Below are 11,059 nucleotides of genomic sequence, written 5' to 3'. Positions count from 1 at the left end.
GCATTAAAATTAGGTTACAGAACATCAGGAATAAAAAGAAATGTCCGAAAATCTTCCATAGAGGGAAAAAACAGATCACACAGAAGAATAGGAATCAATACTGACTAAGACTTACAACCACAAGAAGACAGTGGTGCTCTCTGCAAGGAACATAACCAGAAAACTATTAGTATCCAGAATTTATAGGTATCAGATACTGCTAAGAAAAAGAAACAAGCCATTTAGAGAAGAGGAAACTCAAGGGGCCAAAAATATATAAAAAGTTTTACCTTCCCACTAGTAATTGGGGAAATGCAAATTAAAACTACAGCAAGGGCTTCTCTGGCGGCACAGTGGTTAAGAATCTGCCTGGGGCTCCCCTGGTGGCGCAGTGGTTGAGAGTCTGCCTGCCGATGCAGGGGACACGGGTTTGTGCCCCGGTCCGGGAAGATCCCACATGATGTGGAGCAGCTAGGCCCATGAGCCATGGCCGCTGAGCCTGCGCATCCGGAGCCTGTGCTCCGCAACGGGAGAGGCCACAACAGTGAGAGGCCCACGTACTGCAGAAAAAAAAAAAAGAATCTGCTTGCCAATGCATGGGACATGGGTTCAAGCCCTGGTCCAGGAAGATCCCACATACTTCGGAGCAGCTAAGCCTGTGCACCACAACTAATGAGCCTGTGCTCTAGAGCCCACGAGCCACAATTACTGAGCCCACGTGCCACAACTACTGAAGCCTGCATGCCTAGAGCCCGTGCTCCGCAACAAGAAGCTACCACAATGAGAAGCCCATGCACCGCAATGAAGAGTAGCTCCCGCTCGCCACAACTAGAGAAAGCCCGCGTGCAGCAACGAAGACCCAGTACAGCCAAAAACAGAAAAATAAATAAATTTTTAAAAAATAAATGAAACTACAGCAAGGTACCATCCATACACATCAGATGTGGCATTCTCTCCAATACTTAACATTGTCAGACTGTTAAAATGTTGGCAATATTTATTAAGGATGAAGATGCACATACCCTTTGACCCAGCAGTTCCACTCAATACCAAGAGATAACCTCCTACATGAATCTTGAGAAGTTTGTAGAAAAATGTTGCGGCCTTGTTTGTAACAGTGAAAAACAAAACAACCTGCAAGTCCAGTGACAAAATGAGTATGTTACTGTCTTATATTGGGTTTCCCCCAGAGCAGATCCTGAGACTAGAATTTGAATGAAGCAGTTTATTTGATAGATGATACCAGAAAGCACCAATTGGTATGTGGAAAAGTAAAACTGGGAAGGTAAGAAGGCCAGTTCAAGGTCAGTGAGCAGATTCCCATTGGGTAACAAACTCAATAGTGCTGAGATATCTGGGAAATGGAGGGGAGGAAATCCGGAGTTTTATCCCGAACTCGTTGATTTGGGGCTGCTCCCAGGTTTGTCAGCTCCCTGACCTGTGTATTGAACACACTCCAGCTGCTAGAGTCCCAGGTATTTGCAATAAGAGGCTGCTGGCATGCATAGGAACAGCGAATGCTAAACACTTAAAGCAATTCCATATATTTATGATTGTGTATGTAAGATTTTCATACTTTTTAATATAGTAAAAAGTATAAAGCCACACATAGTTTGTTGAAATATTTTACAATTTAAAAATATACAGAATTAGGAAAATCAATTAGAAGTTCAGGAGAGGAATGATGGTAATTCAGACTAGAGGATTGGGCATAGTAAAAATATTTGATTTAGGATAGATTTAAAAGTTGGAAGTAGGGGGCTTCCCTGGTGGCGCAGAGGTTGAGAGTCCGCCTGCCGATGCAGGGAACGTGGGTTCGTGACCCGGTCCGGGAAGATCCCACATGCTGGGGAGCAGCTGGGCCCGTGAGCCATGGCCGCTGAGCCTGTGTGTCCGGAGCCTGTGCTCTGCAACGGGAGAGGCCACAACGGTGAGAGGCCCGCGTACAGCAAAAAAAAAAAAAGTTGGAAGTAGGGACTTCCCTGGTGACACGGTGGTTAAGAATCCACCTGCCAATGCAGGGGACATAGGTTCGATCCCTGGTCCAGGAAGATCCCACATGCTATGGAGCAACTAAGCCCATATGCCACAACTACTGAGCCTGCACCCTAGATCCTGCGTGCCACAACTACTGAGCCCATGCACAGCAACTACTGAAGCCCATGCACTCTAGGGTCCATATGCCACAACTACTGAACACGCATCTTGCAACTACTGAAGCCCACACGCCTAGAGCCCGTGCTCTGCCACAAGAGAAGCCACCACAATGAGAAGCCCGTGCACTGCAACAAAGAGTATCCTCTGCTCGTCACAACTAGAGAAAGCCTGCACACGGCGACAAAGACCCAATGCAGCCAAAAATAAGTAAAATTAAATTTTTTTAAAAAGTTGGAGGTAACGGGATTTTCTGGAGTTTGATTTTGGCTTTGGACCCACTGAATTTGAGATACCTTTAAGGAAGGAAGGAAGGAGAGAGGGAATAAAAAAAAACTGAAATAATAGAACCATGCCTTCAAAATTGAGAGAAGTTATTTTCAACTGATAAATCTATACTCAGCCAAATAATCAGGGGTGATGCACACCTGAACAGTTGATCTGATAAATGAATTGGCTACTAAGTCCTAACAGGCAGGACAAAGGGATGATTCATGTCCTGGGAGGGACAAAGTGGGCCACCGTGTGAGAGTTCATCACACTACTCAGAACGGTGTGAGGTTTAAAACTAATTATTTCTGGAATTTTCCATTTAATATTTCGGACTGTGGTTGACCTTGGGTAACTAAAACTGCAGAAAGAAACCTTGGATAAGGGGGTGCTGCTGTACATTGACATTTCTGTTAAACCTCTTTATCCTTGGGACGAAAAAAAGAGCAAATCACGTTGTGTGCTATTTCAAATAACTCTGCAGTCAATAGTAAAAGTAAATAAATGTGAAATGTGTTTATTGGAAGACAAATTTTAGGTGTCCTCTACCTCCTTGCCCCAGGGCCATAGGACACACAGAAGACAAACACTTGAAGGAATAGAGGGTTAATCTGCAAGGAGACATGGTGATACCGGACTCAGGAAAAACTGGAGAGAGCAAAGATTTTCTACTCCATCTACCAGCCAGAATCATTTGGGAAAGGGACCCAGAATGAGACTGCCCCTTTTTCAGCCTCTGGTCACAGTCCCCTTCAAAAGGCCAAAGCTTGCCCACAGGTTGGTTTTGCACTGCCAGTACTCTCTGAGAGGTGAATTAGCATAACTTAAACCTGGCATTTCCCACCCCCACCAACAGCATTTTATTTTATTATGAACTCTTTCAAGCACACAGAAAAGTTGAGAGAAGTTACCCATCACCTGGATTCTTTCATTGTTAACACTTTGCTGTCTCTGCTTTATCACATTTTTTGCCAAACATCCATCTATACATCTTATATTTTGATGCATCTCAAAAGTAAATTGTAGGTATCAGTATGCTTCATTCATAGATTCTTCAGCTTGTATATCATTAACTATATTTCAATATTTGTTACTCTATTTTGGCAAAATTTACATAGCAAAATGCAGATCTTAAGTGGAGCATTCTACAAGTTTTAACAAAAGCATATGACTGTGACACAAACCTCTGTCCATCACCCCAGAAAATTCCCTCATGTCCCTTCCTAGTCAATCCCCATCCCCCAGAGGCAACCACTATTCTGGGCTTTTTTTCTCATAGATTAGTTCTTCCTGTTCCTGAACTTCACAGTATGTACTCTTTTGGTCTGGCTTATTTCACTCAGCAAAATTTATTTGAGATTCACCCACGTTGTTGCATGTATCACTGGTTTGTTCCTTTTCATTACTGAATACCTTCCATTGTATGGCTGTACCACAGTCTGTTCATTCTCCTGTTGATGGACATGAGGGCTTTTTTTGGTGGGGGTGCTGTGTTGGGTCTTCATTGCTGTGTGCGGGCTTTCTCTAGTCGTGGCGGGCGGGGTTGCTCTTCATTGCAGTGCATGGGCTTCTCATTGTGGTGGCTTCTCTTGTTGTGGAGCACAGGCTCTAGGTGGGCAGGCTTCAGTAGTTGTGGCACACGGGCTCTAGAATGCAGGCTCAGTAATTGTGGTGCACAGGCTTAGTTGCTCCACAGCATGTGGGATCTTCCTGGCCCAGGGATCAAACACGTGTCTCCTGCATTGGCGGGTGTATTCTTAACCACTGTGCCACCAGGGAAGTCCCCATGAGGGCTCTTTTAAGGTGGGATTTGAGCCTGGTATTGAAAGGTCTAGAGAGGTGATGAGTGACAGGCAGAAGGCAGAGGTATGCTCCAGGCAGAGGGAAAGCCATGAAGAAACCTCATCTCCAGATGTTGGGCTGCACCCTGCAGGCCCACAAGCCTTGTAGTTACCCAGCCTCAAGACTGAAGAAAGAGACAGAGACATCACCAGTTTATTGGATAGGAGGATCTTACATATCTGAAGCAAAGTCCTACAGTGACATCCCACCCTGTGCAGCAGAGGGCAGGCAGGACCTGGCAGCAGTCTTTCAGTACTCCGGGGAGAAGGAGGCTACCACTTATAGGGGGCATTGACGTCAGGTGGCCTCATCAGTTACCCAGTTACTAATCAAGCCCTATAATTAAGAAGACTGGATAGTCATGTGAGTGAAGCGGGGAGTGGTTGAGCAGGGGATATACAGAGAGCAAGAGAACAACCATCTCAAATGGCCTGACCGTAAACCAGATTCCAGAAGCCGGGACAAGGCCTTACCAAGGAAGGTAGGTGTGATAGGCCCTGCCTCCACCAAGTGCCAAGTGCCTACTCCACCTTCACTGTGCCTCTCAATCTGTTCTTTTTCAAAACCATATCTAATTCAGGTCTTTATTTTCTCTCACTTAGACAGTTGGAGGAACCTAAATTGGTGGTTTTTCCATATCTGCTCTCCTTCCCCAACATTCTCTCATAAACATGGCCACCAAGACCAGCTTTCTGAACTGTGCCTCTGATTATGTTGCTGTCTCACCTCATTAAAGCTCACCCAGCTAAGAACAAATACCACCTTGGCCTTTAGGGTCCTCTGCAGAAGGCATTGATCAACCTCTCCAAACTTATCTACCATTTCCACTCCCCACATGTTATACACAAACCACACTCAGCTCCTCACAAATCCCCAAACAGACCCAAGCTTTGCCACACACGTCCTTCCTGTGCAGTTCTCTCTGCCTATAATTCCTCCCTCCCCGCATCCTCCAGTCTAAGCCATACCTGATCCTCAGAGCCCTGCCCAAATCCAAAATGTTACCTCTTTCATGAAGCTTTCCATCTCACCATTCTCTGAATCACCCAGCACTACCTGTCTGTTACAGCCCTTAAATGCGGTTTGCCTCACAGCTACATGTTATTCTCATCTCTCCTTCATCAACTAGGAATGTTTTCAGCTGCAAGTACCAGAAAACCCAACTGGCAGTGGCTTAAACAAATTGGGATTTGCTGACTCAGAACAATTTGGTTTCTTGCTCAAGGTTGCAGAATGGCTTATACTGCTTCAGAAACAAAGTCCGTGGTCACAGCAGGAAGAGAGAAAGGGAGCAATGTCAGGCACATTGCTTTCATCAGGAAAACAAAACTTGTCCCAAATCCTCCTAGCACTAGAGCCTAATTCTAATTCATGCACATCAGAATTTAGGATCGCTGGTTTAAAACTAATCTTGATCTATCACCTGGGGCTGGTATATTGCCCCTACCCCAACAAAATCAGAGGTCTCTTGTCAAGTAAGACAGGAAGATGGATATGAGACTACAATTAACAGTGTTTTTGCTACATCAACTCTGCCTGACAGCTGTTTCAAGACAGAAACTACATCTTATTCACCTGTCTGCCCTCAAGATGTCAAAAATATTGGTTTTTGACATCTCGAAAATATTGGTTTTTGACATCTCAAAAATATTGGTTGATTGACTGATCGATCAATCGATAGACGGATGAACAGAATGCCATGCACTGGGGAGGACTATACACTGGGGAGGACCATGCCTGGGGAGGAATTCAACTGCATGGAGGATAGCACAGATCATCACAATGCCAGCCACCAGGAATAGAACTCCAAACGCTTCTGCCCACAGCATCTTAAGTATCGGAGTTGCCAAGGAAAACACAATACAGTCAAGCACTGGATGGAACAACACTTTACTCACATAGAGAAGAAAGAGAGCAAAAGTAGCTTCAATAGTGTACATGGTTCCCCATGGCAAGCAGGTCCGCCTGGCAGCCAATGCAGGGCAAATGGCATACTGGCACCCCTCTTGTGCTGTCCTAGAAGGACCCCGACCTCTACTCCGTGGAGTCTGAAATACTGAATGCCGGGAGTGTGCCTGAGGTCACTGATGCAGATACCTAAGCGGAACAAAGGAGCCCGCATTGAGCCTGAGATAGGGAAGGTGGTAAACCCAGCACAGGTTGTGTGGCTCTTTATCTCTTGGTAAGGAAGTGTTCTAGGCCCAAGGCCCATATTTATATGCCTAAGCAGGGGTCAAAATATGTGCCTTACAGCAGTTTGGGTTGAAAGGCACATATGAGACTGCCTTTCCCAACACTTAGATAGATAGATAACAAAATGGGTTAAATAAAATTTTGTATATCATCTTTGAAACCTCATAGCCTATATAACATTGATTCTTTAAGGAAATGGGCTTCAAGTTTTAAACAATCAATTTACAAATGAGTTATTTGCAATAATAATAATAGCAACAACAACAAGACAATCAACACACAACTCTTTTAATGAAGTGTTCTTTAGTTGGTTTTATTCTGTAAGAACAGACTAGAGAAAATCATGCTAATTTCTCTCTTATTCACTGTGTGTCTGGTGGCCGTGTGTGAAAACCTAGGAAGGCAAAACACCTAGAGAGGAAAGAATTGGCTGCCCCCAGCCCCTAGCCACCTTGCATCTACTTTCCTCCCTGGTTACCAGTGCCTCCACTCTCCACAGCTGATAAAAAATTTCCAGGCCATGAAGACTTAACACACCAGCACAGCGCTTGGAGGGTGGAGGGAATTGCAATCTAGAATTGAAGAGTCATATTTAATTTCTATCATATATTCAATCTCACTTATCATATATTCAATCTCATTTAAATAAATTCTATGTGGCATCCGCATTTGGGGCTGATTTGGCATTTCATTATATCAGCCACATTGCTATAAATGACATTCCCAATCAATAGATTAAAATAAACTTGTGGGCTTTCCCTGAAGTACATTAAAGGTGACAGCAATGCTCTTCACTCACTGTGTTGATTAAGAATTCACTGCCTTAGCAGATAAACCCCTAATCACAGTGCTTTAACACAATGGAAGTTTATTTCTTGCTCAGATGAAGTCCAACACAGGTGTTTCTGATCAGCAGGCAGCTCTCCAGGTGGTGATTCAGGGATCAAGGTCATTCCATCCTGTGGCTTCTATCTTCAACTAGGGATTTCCAAGATTGTTGCCAAAAAGGAAAGAGCATGGAGGGTCACATGTGGGAGGTCTGACGGGGAGGGCAGGCCGCAAAGTGGCACACAGGACTTTCCCTCACATTCCACTGACCAAAACTTTGTCATATAACCACACCCAACTGCAGGGAGGCTGTAGTCTAGCTGTGGAGCAGGAGATAAAGGAAACAGATTTGGTGAACAGCTAGGTAGAAAGGAAAAGAGAAAGATACCAGGATTATAACTTGAACTCTGCTTCTTTCTATTTTTACATCTTTGTTCTGGGGTTAAGAGATTTGGGTGAATAGTATGGAAATGCCTCTTGCTTCTAGTAAGGGTCCTTGAGGTTTTTGAAAATATTAGGCTAGAAGGAGTTAATGCTAATTGTTCTTTAACGGTTGTGAGAAATATAAGCAGAGTTCAGGTCTTCTTAGGAAAGAACTCCATATTTTAGGAAAGTGACTCATTCATAGGCAGAGACTAGATCTCTCTTGTAAAGAATGGAAAGAGTAATACCAGTCTTTGCACATGGAAATAACTTTGTCATTTAGAGCCTTTTCTTAACATTACAGATTGGGCTTGTAATTTAGTTCCATATTACCTATATTCTCATTGCCTGTGTCATTATATTTGGTAAAAAGTGTTCTTCTGTTGTGGAATATATTCTTGTTTGGCTCTTCCCTCTAGACTAGGAAGCCTGTCCTTCCCCAACAGGCCATTAGTAGCACAGACTTCTCCACATTCTGTCCTCAAAACTTACTCCTGGAAGGAGTAAGATTTCAGGTTGTGAGTGGAAATCAAGTCTGAACTCTGTGGGTCTCATTCAGTGAATGCTCCCTGCTGGTCACTCCCTAGAGTTCTCTTGTGTGTATCTCCAGGCAGCCTGACATCCAAACATCTTTCTCACTTCCCTCAGATAGGACTTTGTAGCATCTGAATTGAAATTAAGAATGTTATCAATTCATTTAGTACAAACTCAGAGGGGCAAGAAGAAAGTTCATCCAGATTGAATGGTTCTGAATTTCCATCTTAAAAACTCCAGCTATTACTCAGGTACACAAATGTGATTGAATTGGTCTGAGTTTTCCATAGAATGTGAAATATATATGTCAATTCATGTATACATATATATATATATATATATATAGAAAAGTATATATATATATATAGAAAAGTATATATAGAGAGAAAAGTATATATATATAGAAAAGTATATATAGACAGAAAAGTATATATATATATAGAAAAGTATATATATATATATATATATATAGAGAGAGAGAGAGAGAGAGAAATTTATTTTAAGTAATTGACTCATGTAATTGTGAGCACTGACAAGCCTGAAGTCTGCAGAGCAGGCCAGCAGGCTGGAAATCCAGCCAGTAGTTGACGTTGCAATCTTGAGACAAAATTTCTTCTCAAAAAACCCTGCTTTTGATGAAAACTGTAATTCAAAAAATACATGCACCCCAATGTTCATAGCAACACTATTTACAATAGCCAAGACATCGAAGCAACCTAAGTGTCCATCAACAGATAAATGGATAAAGAAGATGTGGTACATATATACAATGCAATATTACTCAGCCATAAAAAAGAATGAAATGAGCTTCCCTGGTGGCACACTGGATAAGAATCTGCCTGCCAATGCAGGGTACACGGGTGCGATCCCTGGTCCAGGAATATCCCACATGCCGTGGAGCAATTAAGCCCATGTGCCACAACTACTGAGTCTGCGCTCTAGAGCCCGCGAGCCACAACTACTGAAGCCCACGTGCCACAACTACTGAAGACTGCGTGCCTAGAGCCCATGCTCTGCAACAAGAGAAGCCACTGCAATGAGAAGCCTGCGTACTGCAACAAAGAGCAGCCCCCACTCACCGCAACTAGAGAAAGCCCGCGTGCAGCAATGAAGACCCAACATAGCCAAAAGTAAAAAACAAATAAAAATTAAATTAAATTAAAGAAGCAAAAAAAAAAAGGAATGAAATAATTCCATTTGCATCAACATGGATGGACCTAGAGATTATCGCATTAAGTGAAGTAAGTCAGGCAGAGAAAGACAAATATCATATATCACTTATATGTGGAATCTTAAAAAAATGATACAAATGAACTTATTTACATAACAGAAACAGACTCACAGACATAGAAAACAAACTTATTGTTACCAAAGGGGAAAGGACTGGGGGGGGATAAATTAGGAGTTTGGGATTAACAGACACACTACTATATATAAAATAGATCAAGGACCTACTGTGCAGCACAGGGAACTGTATTCAATAGCTTGTAATAACCAAGATGGAAAAGAATCTGAAAAAGAATATGTATATATCTGAATCACTTTGCTTTACACCTGAAAAAACATTGTAAATCAACTATGTTTCAATTTTAAAATATTATCAGGGCAGAAAAAAAAAACAAAAAAACCTGCTTTTGCTCTAAAGCCTCTGACTGATTAGATCCGGCCCACCCATGTTGTTAACGGTCATCTCCGTTACTTAAGGTCTACTGATTGTGGGTGTTAACTATATCTACAAAACACCTTTATGGCAATACCTAGATTCATGTTTGATTAACTTACCAAGTACTACAGCCTGGCCAAGTTAACCCAGAAAACTTACCATCAAAGTAATCAAAAATGTGATTTGCCATATGCCTCCTTGCAGTTATTTCCTTTTCACTTCAGGAAGCTGTTTGAAATAAAGGCAACAGTCTCTTAAGCACTAATGTCACACTTCTTGGTCTATCAGGATGATTTTTCTTAAAGAGTTTGTGGTTTGGTCTAAATGGAATGTCAACCAGATTGGAGGGTTTTGATTTATGATTGGGTCTTAATTGTCACCTCCTCCATAGTTCAGTGATGCTTCAAGCTTAGATTAAAAATAAAAAGTGAACTCGAACTTTTCAGATTGTCTCCCCTTGCCCCTGAAAATCCAGCTCCAACACAACATCTCACTCTTGCTTTTTATCAGCGCCTCCAAGTATCTGTAGCTTCAAAAAACATTCCTTTGGAAAATCAAATCTGAAAACATTCAAAGGGCTGGCCCTCAGCTCTGCGAACTTTTGACAATAATGTACATTGAATGAAGTTTGTCAAAATCTGTTTCTTTTCATAGCCTGCGGCTTGTGAGTGATTTCTGGGAAATGTTGATTATGAAATAAGCTCTCTTCAGTCGGTTTCAAAAGATGATCCCCAGGTAGGTAATCGTCAAGTAGAGGCATCTTTTCAGAGAAACGCAGGGGTGAGCAAACCACTCTGGGCCTGTGTTGTCACTGCCCAGAGTCGTGAACCTGCCCATTCAGCCCTTGAAAAGTGGCACTGAGCGCCCGCCAGGAGCCGTGGAGCCTGCTCCCCCATAGGCAGGTTGCGTGGGGGTGCTTCAGCATTTTGTACTGTAACCTTTCAACACAAATTCTAAAGCTGGGGAAGAGGGCAGGAAAACAACCAGGCTTCAATACGAGCCAGCTGTCAGATCCATCCTTGAGTCACTCTGTTAAGTGGAACCAGTAATTGTCTCGTTGGAGACCTGCAGAAATAGCTCATCGGAGAGAACGATCTGTACCTGGAATATATTCATTAGTTTGTGTGTCAAAAGGCCACACGTGGATAGAAACCATAATCTTGGTATTTCTTT

The sequence above is a fragment of the Tursiops truncatus genome, chromosome 3 (genome assembly GCF_011762595.2).
Source record: "Tursiops truncatus isolate mTurTru1 chromosome 3, mTurTru1.mat.Y, whole genome shotgun sequence".
Lineage (NCBI taxonomy): Eukaryota > Metazoa > Chordata > Mammalia > Artiodactyla > Delphinidae > Tursiops > Tursiops truncatus.
This window is presented reverse-complemented; position numbering follows the sequence as displayed.